At 35.9% G+C, this 18987-nt stretch overlaps 1 pseudogene; it reads left to right on the plus strand.

The window, feature by feature from the left end:
* The first annotated feature begins 15564 nt into the window (after window positions 1-15564).
* LOC108399104 (olfactory receptor 4S2-like) lies at window positions 15565-16493 on the plus strand (annotated as a pseudogene).
* The last annotated feature ends 2494 nt before the right edge of the window (window positions 16494-18987 follow it).

Below are 18987 nucleotides of genomic sequence, written 5' to 3' on the forward strand. Positions count from 1 at the left end.
TAAGCATGGTGGGTGAGCTCCTTGCTGACTAGAGAGGAGAGAGACCAAGCTCCTATTGGGTGAAATAGGATCCGGGTCCCTATTGGCTGAAATAGAATCTGGGAGCTTGCCCTTTCAAAATTAATAATAATAATAATAATAATGAAATAAAAGAAATAAAAAACCTTTAAGGAAGAAGTAAAATTATGTTTGCAATAGACATCATCTTATATCTAGAAAATCCCAAAGACTCCACAAAAATATGTTATAGAACTAAGTAAGTGATTCAGAAAACTTCCAGGATTAAAAAAATAAACACATGAAAACTAGTTGCATTTATATGCACTAACAATGAATTATCTGAAAGCAAATTATGAAAACAACCACACTTATAATTGCATAAAATTTTTCTAAGAATAAACCTAACCAAGATATAGGCTTAAAGATGGCAGTGTGAGAGGTGAGACAGAAACGTCCTCCCAAAATCACATATAATTTGAAAACATAGCAAATACATCTAATCCTGACAGAGCAACAGCAAGGTAGGCTAAGGCAGACTGCCTAGACCTGGGGAAAACAGCAGACCTCAATGAAAAGGTAAAGTACAAAGCCATGATCTGGTGGCACCCAAGACTTTCCCCCACTCCAGTTCACTGGTGGGAGTAAGAGAAACAGAGTGGGGAGGGAGTGGATGCCTAGGACTGCTGAACACTAAGCCCTGGAGATCTGTTCTGTGAGCATGAACATACATTGTATGATACTCTGGAGATTAGTGGGGTTGGAAAGCTAAGAGAGGCAGAATAACTGGAGAGGCTGAGATTCCAGCCACTTGTGGAAAACAGGAATCCACATTGAGTTGCTCTGGGACAAAAGTCTGAAAGACTTCCTAACAGCAAGAGGGCTGCTAAAGGGGCAAGGATGGCAAAGAACTTACTGCTCAGGAGAAAGGACAGGTGGACAAAATTGTCCAGGCACACTCTGCACAGCAGGTTGGGAACTTTCAGGAGCTTCAGGTACTCCATCCCCCTGGCTGGCTACATGGATCCAAGGTTCCCCACCATGATATGAAGCCTGCTGCAACTTCCTCCCAGTCAGCCCACACCAGCTCAAAAACCTGCAGCTGCTGCCCTGGCATCAGGCTAGCCAGCATGGGGCCTCACCTATAGCAGCTACAAACACAAATCATAGGAGCTTGTACCTGTGCACTCGGCCCCCTGGTTCTGGTAGTGCAGACAGGCATAGCACCCGAGAGGCAGGAAACAGCTCTTTCTACCCAAAGGCAGTAGCGTCTAATATTGCTACATGGGCTAAGCAGCTCCTGAGAGTAGAGCTTCTGGGTACTAGATGGAGCCACATACAAATATGAAATGTCAAATGAACCTGGTTCAAACCAAATCACACAAAACCAGAAAAAGAGCCAAATGAAACTGAACTCATCAATCTTCCTGAAAGAGATTTCAAAACAAAAATCATAAACATGCTCATGGAGGTAAGGAAAAATATTCAAGAACTCAGGGTAGAATTCAGAACTGAGATTTAATCATTAAGGAATGTAATATCTGAAATGAAACATACAATGGAGGGACTTAAAAGCAGATTATATATAGTAGAGGAGATGATAAATGTATTAGAAATTAGAGAACAGGAAAACAAAGAATCTGAGGCAGAGAAAAAAGGATCTATAGAAATAAAAAATTTTGAGAGAACAGTGTGATCAATCCAAATGGAGCAATATTTGCATTACAGGGGTACCAGAAGAAGAAGAAAGAGAGAAAGGGATAGTAAGTGCCTTTGAGGAGGTAATTGCTGAAAACTTCCCCAATTTGCAGAAGGAGATAATCTCTCAGACCATGGAGGTGTACAGATCTCCCAACACAAGTGACAAGAAAGACAACAAGACACATAATAATTAAAAGGGCAAAGATCAAGGACAAGGACAGAGTATTAAAAGCAGCCAGAGAAAGAAAAAAGATAACATGCAAAGGAAAATCCATCAGGCTATCATCAAACTTCTGAACAGAAACCTTACAGGCCAGAAGGGGGTGTCATGACATATTTAATGCAATGAAACAGAAGGACCTCAAGCCAATAATACTTTACAAAGCAAGATTACCATTTAAATTTGAAGGAGAGATAAAACAATTTTCAGATAAGGAAAGCTAAGAGAATTTACCTCCCACAAAGCTTCTCTACAGTGTATTTTAGGAACTATCATAGATGGAAGTGTTCCTAATGCTAAATAGCTTTCACCAGAGGAAATAAAACCACAGTAAAGAATTAATAACTAAGTAGATGCAAAATTAAATCAACTACCTACAACATCAGTCAAGGTACAGACAAAGAGTAGAGAATATGATGCCTAATACATAAAAAATGGAGAAGGAATAAAAAGAACCTTTAGATTGTGTTTGTAATAGCATACTGAGTTAAATTAGACTGTTAGATCATAAGGAAGTTACCCTTGAACCTTTGGTAACCACAAATCTGAAGCCTACAATGGCAATAAGTACAAAACTATTGATAATCTCCCTAAATGTAAATGGTCTGAATGCACCAATGAAAAGACATAGAGTCACTGAATGGATAAAAAAAAGACACATCTATATGCTGCCTACAAGAAACTAACTTCAAACCCAAAGCCACACACAGACTAAAAGTGAAGGGATGGAAAAAGATATTTCATGGAACTAATAGGCAGAAAAAAACAGGCGCTGCAGTATGTGTATCAGACAAAATAGACTTCAAAACAAAGAAAGTAACAAGAGACAAAGAAGGACATTACACAATGATAAAGGGATCAGTCCAAGAAGAGGATATAACCATTCTGAATATCTATTCATCCAACATAGGAGCATCTAAATATGTAAAACAGATAATAACAGAATTAAAGAGGGAAATAGAATGCAATGCATTCGTTTTAGGAGACTGAAACACTCCACTCACTTCAAAGGACAGATCGAATTGGCAGAAAATAAGTAAGGAGACAGAGGCACTAAACAACACATTAGAACAGATGGGCATAACAGACATCTATGAACAGTCCATCCAAAAGCAGCAGATTACACATTCTTCTCAAGTGCACATGGAACATTTTTAAGAATAGATCACATTATAGGCCACAAAAAGAGGCTCAGTAAATTTAAAAAGGCTGAAATTGTAGCAACCAGCTTCTCAGACCACAAAAGGTATAAAAATAGAAATTAATTATGCAAAGAAAACAAAGAAACCCACAAACATATAGAGGCTTAACTACAAGCTTCTAAATAATCAATGGATCAATGACCAAATAAAAACAGAGAACAAGCAATATATGGAGAGAAATGACAACTCAGCATCACAAAATCTGTGGGATGCAGTGAAAGCCATGCTAAGAGGGGAGTATACTGCAATACAGGCTTACCTCAGGAAAGAAGAACAATCCCATATGAACAGTCTAAACTCACAATTAATGAAAATAGAAAAAAAAGTAAAAATGAGGGTCAAAGTCAGTAGAAGATGGGACATAATAAAGATTAGAGCAGAAATAAATAAAACCAAGAAGAATAAATCAATATAAATAATGAATTGAAGCAGGAGCTGGTTCTTTGAGAAAAAATAAACTTTTTGCTAGACTTATCAAGGGAAAAAGAGAGTCTATACACATAAACAGAATCAGAAATGAGAAAGGAAAAATCACTACAGTCACTACAGAAATACAAAGAATTATGAGAGAATACTGTAAAAAATCATATGCTAAGAAACTGGATACCCTAGAAGAAATGGAAAACTTTCTAGAAAAATACAAACCCCAAGACCGACCCAGGAAGAAACAGAAAATCTGAACAGACCAATTACCAGCAATGAAATTGAACTGGTAGTGAAAAAAGTAACTAAGAACAAAACCCCTGGACCAGATGGCTTCAGTGCTGAAATTAATAAAAAAAAAATCAGTGAAGACCTAACATCCATCCTCCTTAAAGTTTTCCAAAAAGTAGAAGAGGAGGGAAAATTCTAAACTCATTCTATGAGTCCAGCATCACTCTAATACCAAATCCAAGCAAAGACCCCACAAAAAAAGAAAATTACAGACCAATATCCCTGATAAACATAGATGCAAAAATACTCAACAAAATATTAGCAAATAGAACTCAAAAATACATCAAAAGATCATCCATTATTATCAAATAGAATTTATTCCAGGGATTTAAGGATGGCACAATATTTGACAATCCATCAACATTGTATACCACATCAACAAAAAGGACAAAAACCACATGATCATCTTCATAGATACTGAAAAACATTCGACAGAATTCAACATCCATTCATGATAATAACTCTAAATGAAATGTATATAGAGGGCAAGTACTTCAACATAATAAAGGCCATATATGAAAAACCCACATCTAACACAACCAACATCATACTTAACAGTGAGAAACTGAAAGCTTTTCCTTTAAGTTCAGGAAAAAGAAAAAATTGACCACTTTCTTACTTTTATTCACCATACATCTGGAGGTCCTAGCCATAGCAATCAGACAACACAAAGAAATAAAAGGCATCCAGATTGGTAAGGGCGAAGTTAAATCATCACTGTTTGCAGATGACATGCTATTGTACATAAAAATTGCTAAAAAAATACACCCCCAAACTACTAGAACTAATAACTGGACTCAACAAAGTTGGAGGATACAAAATCAGTACACAGAAATATGTTGCATTCCTATATATTAATGATGAACTAACAGAAATAGAAATCAGGAAAACAATTCCACTTATAGTTGCATCAAAATAATCAAATACCTAGGAATGAAGTTAACCAATGATGTGAAAGACCTATACCCTGAAAACTACAAGACTCTCATGAGAGAAATTAAAGAAGATACTAATAAATGTAAATATATCCCATGCTCATGGGTAGCAAAAATTAATATTGTCAAAATGGTCATCCTGCCTAAAGCAATCTACAGGTTCAATACAATCCCTATCAAAATACAAATGGTATTCTTCAACAAACTAAAGCAAATAGTTCTAAAATTCATATGGAACCACAAAAGACACCAAATATCCAAAGCAATCATGAGAAGGAAGAATAAGCCTGGGGGGATTACACTTTCTGACATCAAGCTCTACTACAAAGCCACAGTAATCAAGAAAATTTGGAATTAGCACAGGGACAGACCAATAGATCAGTGGAATAGAGTAGAGAGTCCCAATATAAACCCACACATATATGGCCAGTTAATAATGGTAAATGAGCCGTAGATATACAATGGGGAAATGACAGCCTCTTCAAAAACTGGTGTTGGCTAAACTGGACAGATACATGCAAGATAATGAAAGTGGATTACTGTCTGTAAGTCCGGGGAGAGGAAATTCTGGGGCAAAATACCTCTAAAACCAAAATCAGTCAAAGGGAGAAATAAAGTTTAAAATCCGTTTATTGCTTTCAAACTGCAGTCCGGGCACTTATTCCTTTCCTACTCCAGTGAAAACAAAACTGGTCCTCCTCTCCCCTCTCAGATACAGATGAGCCCTCTTTGCCAAGGTAACTACCTATTGATATGGAGATGAACTTCTCTCCACCCCTGAGAAATGATGCAAATGCACTAAAGCCATACTTCTTTCCACCTCTGAACACCTATTGATATGCAGATGTACCAAAGCCAGGTGAGATATTTTGGAAATACTACAATTTTATCCACACTGTCTAAATCCATAGACAAAAGTAAACTCAAAATGCATCAAAGACATGAATGTAAGTCATGAAACCATAAAACTCTTAGAAGAAAACATAGACAAAAATCTCTGAATATAAACATGAGCAGCATTTTCCTGAACATGTAAGGCAAGGGAAAGAAAAGCAAAAATGAACAAATGTGACTACATCAAACTAAAAAGCTTCTGTATAGCAAATGTCATCACCAGCAGAACAAAAAGGCATCCTACAGTATGGGAGAATATATTCATAAATGACATACCTAATGAGGGGTTAAAATCCAAATATATAAAGAATTCACACGTCTCAACACCCAAAATTAAAATAATCCAATTAAAAAATGGGCAGAGGAGCTGAATAGACACTTCTCTAAGAAATTCAGATGACCAACAGACACATGAAAAGATGCTCCACATCACTAATCATCAAGGAAATGCACATTAGAACCACAATGACATAACACCTCATACCAGTTAGGAGGAACAACATCCAAAAGATAAGGAATAACAAATGCTGGTGAGGATGTAGAGAAAGGGGAACCTTTTACATTGTTGCTGTGAATGTAAATTAGTTCAACCATTGTGGAAAGCACTATGGAGGTTCCTCAAAAAACTAAAAATAGAAATACCATTTGGAGCATGAATTCCTATCCAATAATTTATCTGAAGAAAACAAGATCCCAGATTCAAAAAGCCATATGCACCCCTGTGTTTATTGCAGCACTATTTATAATAGCAAAGATATGGAAGCAACCTGTGTCCATCAGTAGATGAATGGATAAAGAAAATGTGGTACGTATACACAGTGGAATATTATTCAGCCATAAGAAGAAAGAAAATCCTACCTTTTGCAACAACATGGATGGAGCAGAGGGTATTATGATTGGTGAAATAAATAAGCCAGGTGGAGAAAGAGAAGTACATAATGATTTCATTCATTTATGGAGTATAACAACAAAGGAAAAACTGAAGTAATGAAACAGCTACAGAGTCACAGACTCCAAGGAGGGACTCTGGGTTACGAAAGGGAAAGTGGGTGGGGATGGTGTTGGGAAGGGAGGGAGAAGGGGATTGTCAACATAGAAAAATGTTACAGAATCATTTACTATATTCTCCATGCTGTAATGCTATCCCCATGACTAACCTACATTGTGATTGAGGATTTTTGTGCCCCTTTGTCCACTTCGCCTCCTCCCATCCTCCCCAAACCCTCCCACATGGTAACCACCAGTCCCTTCTCAGTGTTTATGAGTCTACTACTGTTTTGCTTTGTTTTTATATCCACATATAAATGAAATCATATGGTATTTATTTTTCTTCACCTCACTTATTTCACTTTGCGTAATACCCTCTAGATCCATCCATGTTGTTGCAAATCACAGGATTTTTATTTTAATGGCTGAATAGTATCCCATTGTGTAAATATATATATATACAGTGTATGCATATATATATTTACTTCTTTATCCATTCATCTGTTAATGTAAACTAAGGTTGCTTCCATATCTTTATTGTAAATAAGCAGCAATAAACATTGGAGAGCATAAATCTTTTTGGATCAGGGATTTGTTTGGGTAAATTCCTAGAAATAGAATTGCTGGGTCAAATGGTATTTCTATTTTTATTTTTTTATGAACTTCCATACTGATTTCCACAGTGCATGTACCAATTGAAATTCCCACCAACAGTGTAGGAGGGTTTCCTTTTCTCCACATTCTTGCCAACACTTGTTATGCCTTGTGTTTTGGATAGTGGCTATTCTGATTAGTGTGAGTTAATATCTCATTTTGATTTGCATTTCACTGATGACGAGCAACATGGAGCACTTATGTGCTTGGTGGCAATCTGTGTTTCTTTTTTGGAGAAATGTCTGTTCAGGTCCTCTGCCCATTTTTTAACAAGAGTTATTTAGAGTGTTTTCTTTTTTTTGGTGTTCAGGCACTTGAGCTTTTTATATATTGTGAATGTTAAACCCAATCAGATAAATCATTTGTGACTATATTTTCCTATACTGTAGGTTGCCTTTTTGTTCTGCTAATGGTGTCCTTTGGTGTACAGAAGCCTTTTAGTTCAATGTAGTCCCACTTGTTCATTTTGTATTTTGTTGCCTTTGCCCAAGGAGATGTGTCTAGGAAAAATTGATCATATTTATGTTCAAGAAATTTTTGCCTAAGTTTTCTTCTAAGAGTTTTATGATTTCATGACTTACATTTAGGTCTTCGATCCAGTTTGAATTCAGTTTTGTGTATGGAGTTTGGCAGTAATCCTGTTTCATTCTCTTGCATGTAGCTGTCCAGTTTTGACAGCACCAGCTGTTGAAGGGCTTTTTATTCCCAGCTGTATATTCATGGTTCCTTTATCATATCATATATTAATTGACCATATATGTGTGGGTTTATGTCTCAGCTCTCTATTCTTTTCCATTGATCTGTGGGTCTGCTTTTGTGACAATAACATATTGTTTTGATTACTGTAGCTGTGTAGTAGAGCTTAAAGTCAGGGAGTGTAATCCCTCATCTTTGTTCTTTCCCAAGTTTGTTTTGGCTATTTGGAGTCTTTTGTGGTTTCATGTGAATTTTAGAACTATTTGTTCCAGTTCATTGAAAAATGCTGTTGGAATTTGATAGGGATTGGGTTGAATCTGTAAATTGCTTTGGGCAGGATGGCCATTTTGACAATGTTAATTTTTCCTATCCATGATCATGAAATAGATTTCCACTTATTTGTGTCTTCTTTTAATTTCTTTCATGAGTGTCTTATAGTTTTAAGAATATAAGGTTTTCACTTCCTTGGTTAGGTTTATTGCTAGGTATGTTATTCTTTTTGATGCAACTGTAAAGGGAATTGTCTTCCTGATTTCTCTTTATGCTAATTTTTTGTTAGTATATAGGAATACAACAGATTTCTGTGTGTATTAGTTTTGTACCCTGCAAGTTTGCTGAATCCAGTTATTCTAATAGTTTTATTGGTGGAGTCTTTAGTGTTTTCTATGTATAATATCATGTCATCTGCAAATAGTGGCAATTTTTCTTCCTACCAATTTGGCTATATTTTATCTCTTTGTGTTGTCTGATTGCCATGGCTGGGAACTCCAGTATTATGTTGAATAAAAGTGGTGAGAGTGGACATACTTTTTTATTCCTGATCTTAGAGGAAAGGTTTTCAGCTTTTCAACATTAAGTATGATGTTAGCTGTTGGCTTGTCATATATAGCATTTATTGTGTTGAGGTAATACTCTCTTTGCCCATTTTGTTGAAATTTTTATTACAAATTGATTCTGAACTTTATCAAATGCATTTTCAACATCTATTGAGCTGATCATATGTTTTCTATCCTTTTTGTTAATGTGGTGTATCACATTGATTGATTTATGAATATTGTACAATTCTTGCATTCCTGGGGTAAATCCAACTTGGTCATGATTGGTGATCCTTTTGATGTATTTTTGAAATTCAATTTGCTATTATTTTGGTAAGGGATATTTACTTCTATATTAATCAGAGATATTGATCTACAATTTTCTTTTATTGTAGTGTTGTGTGATTTTGGTATTGGAGTGATGCTGACCTCACAGAAGAAGTTTAGAAGTATTCCCTCCTTTTCTACTTTTCAGCATACTTTAAGAAGGATGGGTTAGTTCTTTAAATGTTTGGTAAAATTCAGTTGTGAAGCCATCTGATCCTGGAATATATTTTGTGGAATTTTTTTATTACCAATTCAATTTATTTATTGGTGATTTGTCTGTTCATATTTTCTGTTTCTCCTGTATCAGTCTTAGAAGTTGTATGTTTCTAAGAATCTGTCTCTTTCTTCTACATTTTCTAATTTATTGGCATAAAAATTTTCATATAATTCTGTAATAATTTGTATTTCTGTGGTATTTATTGCGACTATTCCTTTTTCATTTCTGATTGTGTTTTTGTCCTCTCTCTTTTTTTCTGATAAATCTGGCTAGGAGTTTGTCTATTTTGTTTATCTTCTCAAAGAACCAGCTCTGTGTTTCATTGACTTTTTCTACTGTTTTATTCTTCTCTTTTTTTATTTATTCTGGCTCTGATCTTTATTGTATCCCTTCTTGTACTAATTTTGGGTTTCAGTTGTTCTTTTTCTAGTTTCTTTATTTGTGAGCATAGACTCTTTCTTTGGATTATTCTTGTTATTTGAGGGAGGCCGATTTGCTACATACTTTGCTAGTAGAACTGCTTCTGTGGCACCCCATAAATTTTGTACTGTTATATTCTTGTTCTCATTTGTCTCCATGTATTGCTGGATTTCTGTTTTGACTTGTTCATTGATCCATTGATTATTTAGAAGCATGTTGTTTAGCCTCCATGTGTTTATGAGTTTATTTTATTATTGTTTTCTTCATGTAATTTATTTCTAGTTTATACCTTTGTGGTCTGAGAAGTTGCTTAATACAATTTCAATCTTTTTTAATTTATTGAGGCTCTTTGTGGTCTAGTATATGATCTATTCTGGAAAATGTTCCACATACACTAGGAAAATGTGTAACCTGCCACTTTTGGTTGGGATGTTCTTTATGTATCTATTGAATTCATCTCATCTATTGTGTTGTTCAGGGCCTCTTTTTCCTTATTTATTTTCTGTCTGGTTGACCTGTCTATTGATGTAAGTGGTGTGTTAAAGTCCCCTAATATGAATGAATTGCAAATTGTTTCTCCCTGTAGTACTGTTAGTATTATTTTACGTATTTAGGTGCTGCTATTTTAGGTGCATACATGTTTATAATCGTTATATCCTCTGTTGGGCTGATTACTTTACTATTATGTAATGCCCTTTTTTGCCACTTGTTATTTTCCTTGTTTTGAGGTCTATTTTGTCTGATGTAAGTACTGCTTCTCCTGTTATTTTCTACCTATTATTTGCATGTAATATCTTTATCCATCCCTTTACTTTCAGTCTATGTATTTTGTCAGGTTTGAAATGAGTCTCTTGTAGAAGCATATGGATGGGTCTTTTTTCTTTGTCAATTATGCTGCCCTGTGTCTTTTGGTGCATTCAGTCCATTTATATTTAAGGTAGTTATTTTTAGGTGTGTATTTATTGCCATTTCAGTAATTGTTTTATTTTTGGGTTTTTTAGTTCCTCTTTGTTCTTTTTTACCTCTCTTGTACTCTTCTCTTGATGGTTTCTTTTAATATTATGATTTGATTTCTTTTTTAAATCTTTTTTGTGTATCTATTATAGGCTTAAGTTTTTGGTTATGATAGGGTTCATATACAGTTCATAAATATATAACAGTCTATATTTAGTTGATGGTTATTCTATTTCAAGTGCAATCTAAAAGTACTTCTTTTTTCTTCTTCCTTCATGCTTTATTTATTAGATGTCATAATCTGTATTTTTTACATATCCCTTAACTGATTTTGTATATTATTTTACTACTTGTTTTTTTACCTACATACTTTGTTAGTAAGTAATTGGTCTACTACCTTGACTGTGGGTTCATTTTCAGTTATGAAAAATTTTTAGGCTTAAGAACATTTCTATCTACAGAAGACCCTTTAACATATCCTGTAAGGACAGGTTAGTGTTAGTAAATTCTTTTAACTTTTGTTTATGTGGGAAAATTTTGATCTTTCCTTTAATTCTGAATGATTAGCTTCCTGGGTACAAAACATCTTGGTTGAAGGTTCTTCTGTTTCAATACATTAAACATTTTATATCACTCCCTTCTGGCCTGTAAATTTTCTGCTGGGAAATCTGCTGATAACTTTATGGATAACAGTCTGCCTCTCTCTTGCTGCTTTTAATGTTTGATCTTTATCTTTAATCTTTGCCATTTTTATTATTTTGTGCCTTGGTGTTGTTTTCCTGTGGTTCCTTTTGTTAGGGGCTCTATGTACTTCCAGGACTTTGGTATTTATTTCTTTCCCCAGGCTGGGGAATTTTTCAGCTTTTATTTCTTCTAAGAGACTTTCTACATTTCTGTCACTCTCTTCTGCCTCTGGTATCCTTATCATGTGAATATTGTTTCATTTGCAGTTGTCACACAGCTCTTAGCATTCTTTCATTCCTAGAGATTCTTATTTATCTCTGTTACTCAGATTAGTTGTTTTTCTGATCTCTAATTTCCATCTCGTTTTCTCCTCTATTTGCAGCAATCTATTATTCATCCCCATTGTATTTTTCATACAGTTATGCTATTCTTCTGCTCTGAGTGGCTCTTTTCAAATCCTCTATCTCTTTGTTAAAGTTATCCCTGAGATTATCAATTATTTTCTGAAGATCAGTGAGCATATTTATGACGGTCACTTTGAAGTCTTTATCGAGAAGATTGGTGATCTCTGTTTCACTTACCCTCTTTCTGGTGTCTTCTGTTTTGTTTAAAACATATTCCTTTGCTTCCTCATTTTGTCTAGGTTTCCATGATTCCTTCTATGTGTTAGATAGATCTCCCTTTTGTCTAGAGAATAATGGATTTATAATAAGGTGTACTGTGGTACCCAGAATCTCAATACTCTGCTCTACAGCCCCTGGTTCTCCTTTGCAAGGTGGGAACTTGCCAACTTGGTGGGCTGTGGGCAGGCTACCTTTCTGCCTGTGTGCTGGCAGAAGCTGAGCTTTGTAAGCAGAAGCTGACAGCTTACCTCACTTGGCCATTCATGAACCAAACATCAGTGCTTCTGCTGGAATCATTGTGGTTGGGGCTTCCCTCTGCCTCTTCCAACTACTTGCCTTGTGGTGTGGGTGGGGCAGGTGCACAAGGGAGCACAGCATTGGGCTATGCCAACAGAGAGGGTAAAGAAGTGTTTGGAGTGGGCTCCCATGTGTGCTTCTCCAGTTTGGCTGAGAGAGGGCTGGGAAAGATGGAAAAGCCTCCCTCTGCCAGCCAAGCAGGAAAGTCTGATGGCTGCTAGGGTAAGTATATCAGGAGAATGGGTGGGTGCACTGTGAATTACTTCAGGGCTGAGACACCAGTGAGGGTGATGGAGCATTTGGGACTGGCTTCTATGATTGCTTGACAGTTGCCCAGAGGGAGGCCTGGGAAAGCATAACCTACCTGCCCTTTTTATTTTGGAGAGAGCTCCCTGTAACCCCCTTGCTTCTGTTACCCTGCTGCTGGTAAATCTCTCAAATTGCCACCACTGAGTTGGGTCTCAGTGGTACTGATGGAGCTTGAATGTCCTCCATAAGTGACAGGAGTCTCAGCCTCCCAAGTACTCCATCTTTCCCAGGTGTCCAGCCCCATTAACCACCAAAGCTCAATGCGTTGTGTATTCATTATCCCAGGTCCATATGTGCAGGATTCCTCCTCTCTTCTTCATCAGGTATAGATGGTCTGTTCTGAAGTCTTCAGGTCATTTTCAAGGGTAGTTTTATTTCTGTACTTATTCTTTGGTGTGTATGTGGGAGGTGGTTGCCTTCCTTCTTTATCATCTTTTCCCCAAGGTCATGATAGGCTTTAAATTTAGCCTAAACAAAAAAAAAATTTTAAATCTTATTTTTAATTAAAAAGACATCTGGAAATTACAGCTTAATTTTAGTTATCTGATGTTATTCTGATTATACAAAGTCTTTTGAAACAAAATCTTTCCACAAGGTCATTAACATTTTGCATCATTCTCTTTAAATAGACCTGAAAAGAAGTACAGAAAAGATCATTTATTGCCAAAGACACTGTGAAATGGAAAATTTCAGTAGGTGAGAGACAAAACAAGGAACAAGACTTGACTTGTACCAGCCTTTGAGTTTTGGGTGCCAGGGCTTCACTGGTACTAATTATTCGAAAAGCAATCCTTATGGCAGCAATCTACTCTATGTTGGATCGCTGTACCCACATGATCAGAAGAGATAGAAAAATAAAGCAAAACTCAAGCCCTAGACAGAACTGGTGAGATTTTTTTCTTCTAAAATTTATGTAAAAGGTTTGTAGAGGAAGGCAATTCAATCAAATTGCAATATTTCAAATGCTCATGATACAATTGCAAGACACCATTCTCAGAAAGAAGGGCAGAACAAAATTATTGAGATAAGAAATAAAATGCATCTATATATGATCATGAGATGGGATAGTATGATTTTGAATAAGAAAATACCAATAATTTCCAAAGAAATTGTGTCATTATCACTTTCAAATGCTCAGAATGTGGATGAGGAATTGATTCAAGGAGAAAGAAGATCTCTTCTGGGAATTTATGCTGTGGACAGTAAAGGCACAGTTCCCAGGCTAATATTTCAATGCTCAGTTTATTCTAGATGAGAACCAAGCAACATAATTCACAATTGTCAAAAACTGCTATTATTGGGCTCTCTTAAATTGAAGAGTTCACTCAGTGGAGAATAGTAATCTTTTCAACAGTCCAAAATAAAAAACAAAAATAATAGCAAGTAAAAAGAGCAGGAAGATGTACTTGAGGATGAAGTTAAGTTGTTGTTGTTACTATTATGACCATTATTATTATCTGATTTTGTATTGTGTAAGGGAAGAACACCTGTATTGCTACTCTCTCAACTCTAATACACAGACCTGGGGAAACCCACCCTTGTAGCTTCACATAAAGCTTGAGAGCCAGGCACAGTGCAGAGCAAAGGAACACATGAGAGCACATATCGGATCAGTAGGAGTTGTAAGCACTAAACTTGACAGATCTGCAGGGGATGTGTTCTCAGATGAACGAATTTCCCAATGATTACTTATGGTACTGTGTAATTCTATCCTAACCTATATGACTCAAGGAATGATTTACATCCATGGCATGGTTTGAGTAATAGTCTTAGACCATTGGGATCAAAATTATTCCATATAAGTGAAATGCCTTACTAAATTTCACCACTGAAGTTTCCTACATTTAAATTAAATATTATCTTCCTACTTAGCCAATTTAAAGTACTTTTCAGTGATAACTGTTTCCAGGAATATTTAGTGAGCCCTAAGTGGAAGAACTAATATATAGCATCATGGCTTGAAAGATTAAAAAGATGAGTGAAGGAATGGTGAGTTGAAGGACAGAGTGTTTCCTTTTAATCTTTTTTTGTCTTCTTTTTCTGTTTTTCAGTTAAAGTGTTTCTTGGGGTATCCTCAACATTGAGTTTGAAGATGGAGAAAATACCAGAGATTTCACTTCCCCTCCATTTGAATCAAACAGGTCTTGATGTGTCCCCAGATTTTTCTTTTATTGTTATATATTAAATCTGTGCCTCCTTGTCAGGGTTTTTTTCTATGCCAGGATGACACAGTTGTTTTAATTTTATACTCCAAATAACTACAAATATAACAGTGAAAATGAACGTTTCTCATTTCACACATGGGATAAAAAAATCCCATGATGCTAAAGGATTTATCCAGCACCATTATCTCAGAATTAGATATGTGTAATTTTGAGTTCTCTCTTTACTATGTGACCCACCTCCTGACCGACTGTAAGAGCTTGAATGCTCAGGGAGTATTTAGAAGGGAAAATGCGGGCTCATCTTCACTTCTATGCCAAAAATAAGGAAAACTTTGCCTAAAAGATAATTGTTACCACATTCCTCAAAAGAGAAGTTGTTTTAAAATTGAGCTGAGTGCTTTATACAGAACAAGAACTAGTAAAGTTTTAGAACAAACAGATGAGAAAATCTTAGTAAAAGGTGAGGAAAGTGAGACTCCTGCTTTGTTGTGTTACTTAGAGGGTTTGCTTTCTATCTGGTCTTTGTTTCATCATTTGAAGTGAACAAATGGACTATTATATTGAGGTAAGATGATCAGGATATGCACACTTCAATATCTTTAAGTATGCATGCCAAGAAGCTGTAAGCACCCATTTTCTATTTTCAGCTATCGTGACCATCCATTTGTTTGGAGTTAGAAATAAATGTTGGTCCTTGTTATCTTTTTCTTTCAGATAATCTAATTGCCTATGAAACCTTGGCCTGATAATTCTATGGAAAAAATAAACAATGTGACTGAATTCATTTTCTTGGGTCTTTCTCAGAACCCAGAGGCTGAAGAAGTTTGTTTTGTGGTGTTTTCTTTCTTCTACACAATCATTCTGGGAAACCTCCTCATCATTCTGAGTTTCTGTGGGTAACTTTACAAGTCTCCTATGTATTTCTTCCTCAACTACTTGCCTTTTGTGGATATTTGTTACTCTTCTGTCACAGCTCCTAAAATGATTGTTGAACAATTAGCAAAGAGTAAAACTATCTCCTATGTGTGGTACATGTTGCAACTCTTTGGGGCCTGTTTCTTTGGTTGCACTGAGATCTTTATCCTTACTGTAATGGCTATGATAATTATGTGGCTATTTGTAAACCCCTACACTACGTGACCATCATGGATTATGAAAGATGCAATAACATGTTTCTGGGGATGTGGGTAGGAGGGTTCTTACACACCATTATCCACATGACTCTGGTAGTCCGGCTACCCTTCTGTGGACCCAGAGAGATTGATCACTATTTTTGTAATGTGCACCCTGTGCTGAAACTTGCCTGCACAGACACATACCTTGTTGGTGCTGCTGGGACAGTCAACAGTGGTACCATCACTCTATGGGGCTCTGTTACCTTGCTAATATCCTGCACCATCATCCTGGTGTCCCTGAGAAGGCAGTCAGCAGAAGGTAGATGCAAAGCTTTCTCCACTTGTGGCTCCCACATTCTTGCGGTCATCACCTTCTATGGTCCCTGTACTTTCATGGATATGCACCCTGATACTACCTTTAAAGAAGATAAGGTGGTGGCTGTATTTTACACCATTATCACCCCCATGTTAAATCCCCTCATTTATACACTGAGAAATTCATAAGGAAAGAATACAGTGAAGAAACTGTGGAGCAGGAAAGTTTTCTCAGAGGCTAATGGTAAATAGTTATAAAAGTCACAATCTAAGCTGGATGTTCTTAAATGTTCCCATCTGTACAATGAAGAGAGTAATAGCAAACAGGGTTTTCTTGGAGAAACAACAAAAGAATAACACATTCTATAGAAGTAAGATATTATGTATCTAATCATAATTACTTAATATAAAACACATATGTAATTAATAATTGATTATATCAGTTATAATATTTCACATTCAGAAAGTTTTCTGAAATACTTAGGACAGAAAAATCATATTAAACTTAGAAACTCAGCATGATCATAGTTGCATTCAGTATGTATATGTTGTATGAACAAAAAATGCATACGTAAAACAACGTTATCTGAGCTATAACATTCTGATATCAGTCTCTCAAACCAGTGAAAACGGAGCCCAGTAATTTGGAATGAGAAGGAGGTGCAAGCACAATGTGAAAGATAAAAATTACAGGCTTAAAAAAACAAAAGACCTGTTCTCATCCTCTTGGGAAAGCTTTTCTTTTCTCTACAAATCATTTCTTTCTTCTTAAATAAAAGCAATAAGGGAAGAGGAAAGGAATTACCTCTAAGATGCCTATTTTAATTATAACATCCCACTAATATGCTTCTGCTAACTGACTCTAATCTCTCCTTGTAGTCTGTAGGCAGCAGTCCCTATTAATGTAAATGATTACTAGAAAAAAACTAAAGAAAATTAATTAAAGCAACACATCTGGGATGAATAGGTCATTGTGAGTCAATCTACAGGGTAAACACAATTAGCTGAAATGCCTGGTTGGGAAACTGTATTTCCTCCAAGCAGCTTTCCTCAGTACAGTGAGCCATTTGTTTCTTCGACTAATGTAACCTGATATCCAGCTGTGGATTCGAGATACTCATTCCAAACAAGCAAATATGTATTTCTGATGTGAAATGACACTTAAACTAATGATACATTCCTCCTTCACATCCCACAAGCTGGGCTTTATTTTCCTTTAACAAATAAACACAACACTTATTATCTTTCTGCCATTGATTCATTGTTTATTCCACAATCTGATTATTCAAGTTACTGCCTATTCCAGTGTTTATGGCTGTGGGGTCTGTGTATATACATAAATTATGTTAAGGACACTGCACAGTTAGTGCTTTAAAAAAAGACCTCTGATGTTGATGTTGATGTAGTCACATTAAAGATAAACATCAAAGACAGCAAGACATCTGAACTAGAAGTCATAATTGAGAAACCCTTGCACTGGACTCACACAAATATTTGTTTATTGATCTAGCTTGTACCCTCATTGAAACTCTATGAGGCTCTACTTGCTCAATTGTAAAATGATGACTATGTCAGTGCTACTCAAACTTGTCTCATCATGAAGGATTTTTGAAGCATAACAGTATCTATTGTAAGAGTTTCTGATCCAGTAAGCCAGGGTTAAGGGATATAGAAAACTCTCTTTTTAACAAGCTTCTCTGATAATTTTTATACAATCAGTGGCACTTCTGGGAACAGTGGACTAGATACTTTATGTTAGTAGAGCACAAAGGGGTCTATGAATCCATGAAACCTAAAGAGTCCTACCTTTCAATATATACCCCCAATCTGTTCTGCTAATCAACACAAAGGAGAGGAAACCTGACCTGGACTTAGAAAATAACAGAATAAATGAATGTTACCTATTTAATAATCATTCTCCACAATACACTTTCTTTTATGTCTTTGCATTAAAGTCTTGACTATAGAGGGATATTAGTCATATTGAAAGTCTTCAGGCCCTAAGAAGTAAAAACTGACAGATTCATTAATCTCAAAGAGCAAGGACTAGAATATATGAAATAGTATCCAAGGTTTCTCCAGTAAATTTACAAACATATTTCTGTTCACAGAAGTTCCTTAGAATAATCTCAGTCAGAGGAGCAGAGAACCTCTTCCTGGTTCCTTGGCAGGAGATGACCAAGAATAAGGAGAAATCAAAATTCTCTCCAGTTCAGGATGTGAGTCTGGGGTGACTCTGGTCAACAACAACATTTCATTACCTTACTGTTGCAAGATGGCAGATGTACCTTGGATTAGAGCCTAGTGGATGAAAATAAATGGCAACCCTCTTCATTTTCCAGATGAATGTTTTAATTCAATGTGGAAAGCAATGTCTCTACCTTCAAACCAGTGGTTAAACTTTTGTCCCTTGAGTAGCAAAAACATATTTTAAATATACTTTGCAGCACTGCTCAATTGAATATACAAAGATAGCTTTTGCAAACCTCCATATGTTCTCTTTTCTCATTTAAGCATATCTAGGTGATTAAAACATTTATCACATGTCAGTCTCCAGAATTTCATCACTTAATGTTACCCAAGTGGAACCCCTCACTTTGATAGTGTTCTGGTGTGTCCATGTCTTTCATGATGGCCAGTTGGTTCTGTTTCATTATAAGATATAATGTAACTTCAGTGCCTGATTCAGATAATCGAAAATACTCTTTACATTTTAGTGCAAAAATTCCATCAACAATGTAGAGAC

This window comes from Manis javanica, chromosome 18, assembly GCF_040802235.1.
Source record: "Manis javanica isolate MJ-LG chromosome 18, MJ_LKY, whole genome shotgun sequence".
NCBI classification, from domain to species: Eukaryota; Metazoa; Chordata; class Mammalia; order Pholidota; family Manidae; genus Manis; species Manis javanica.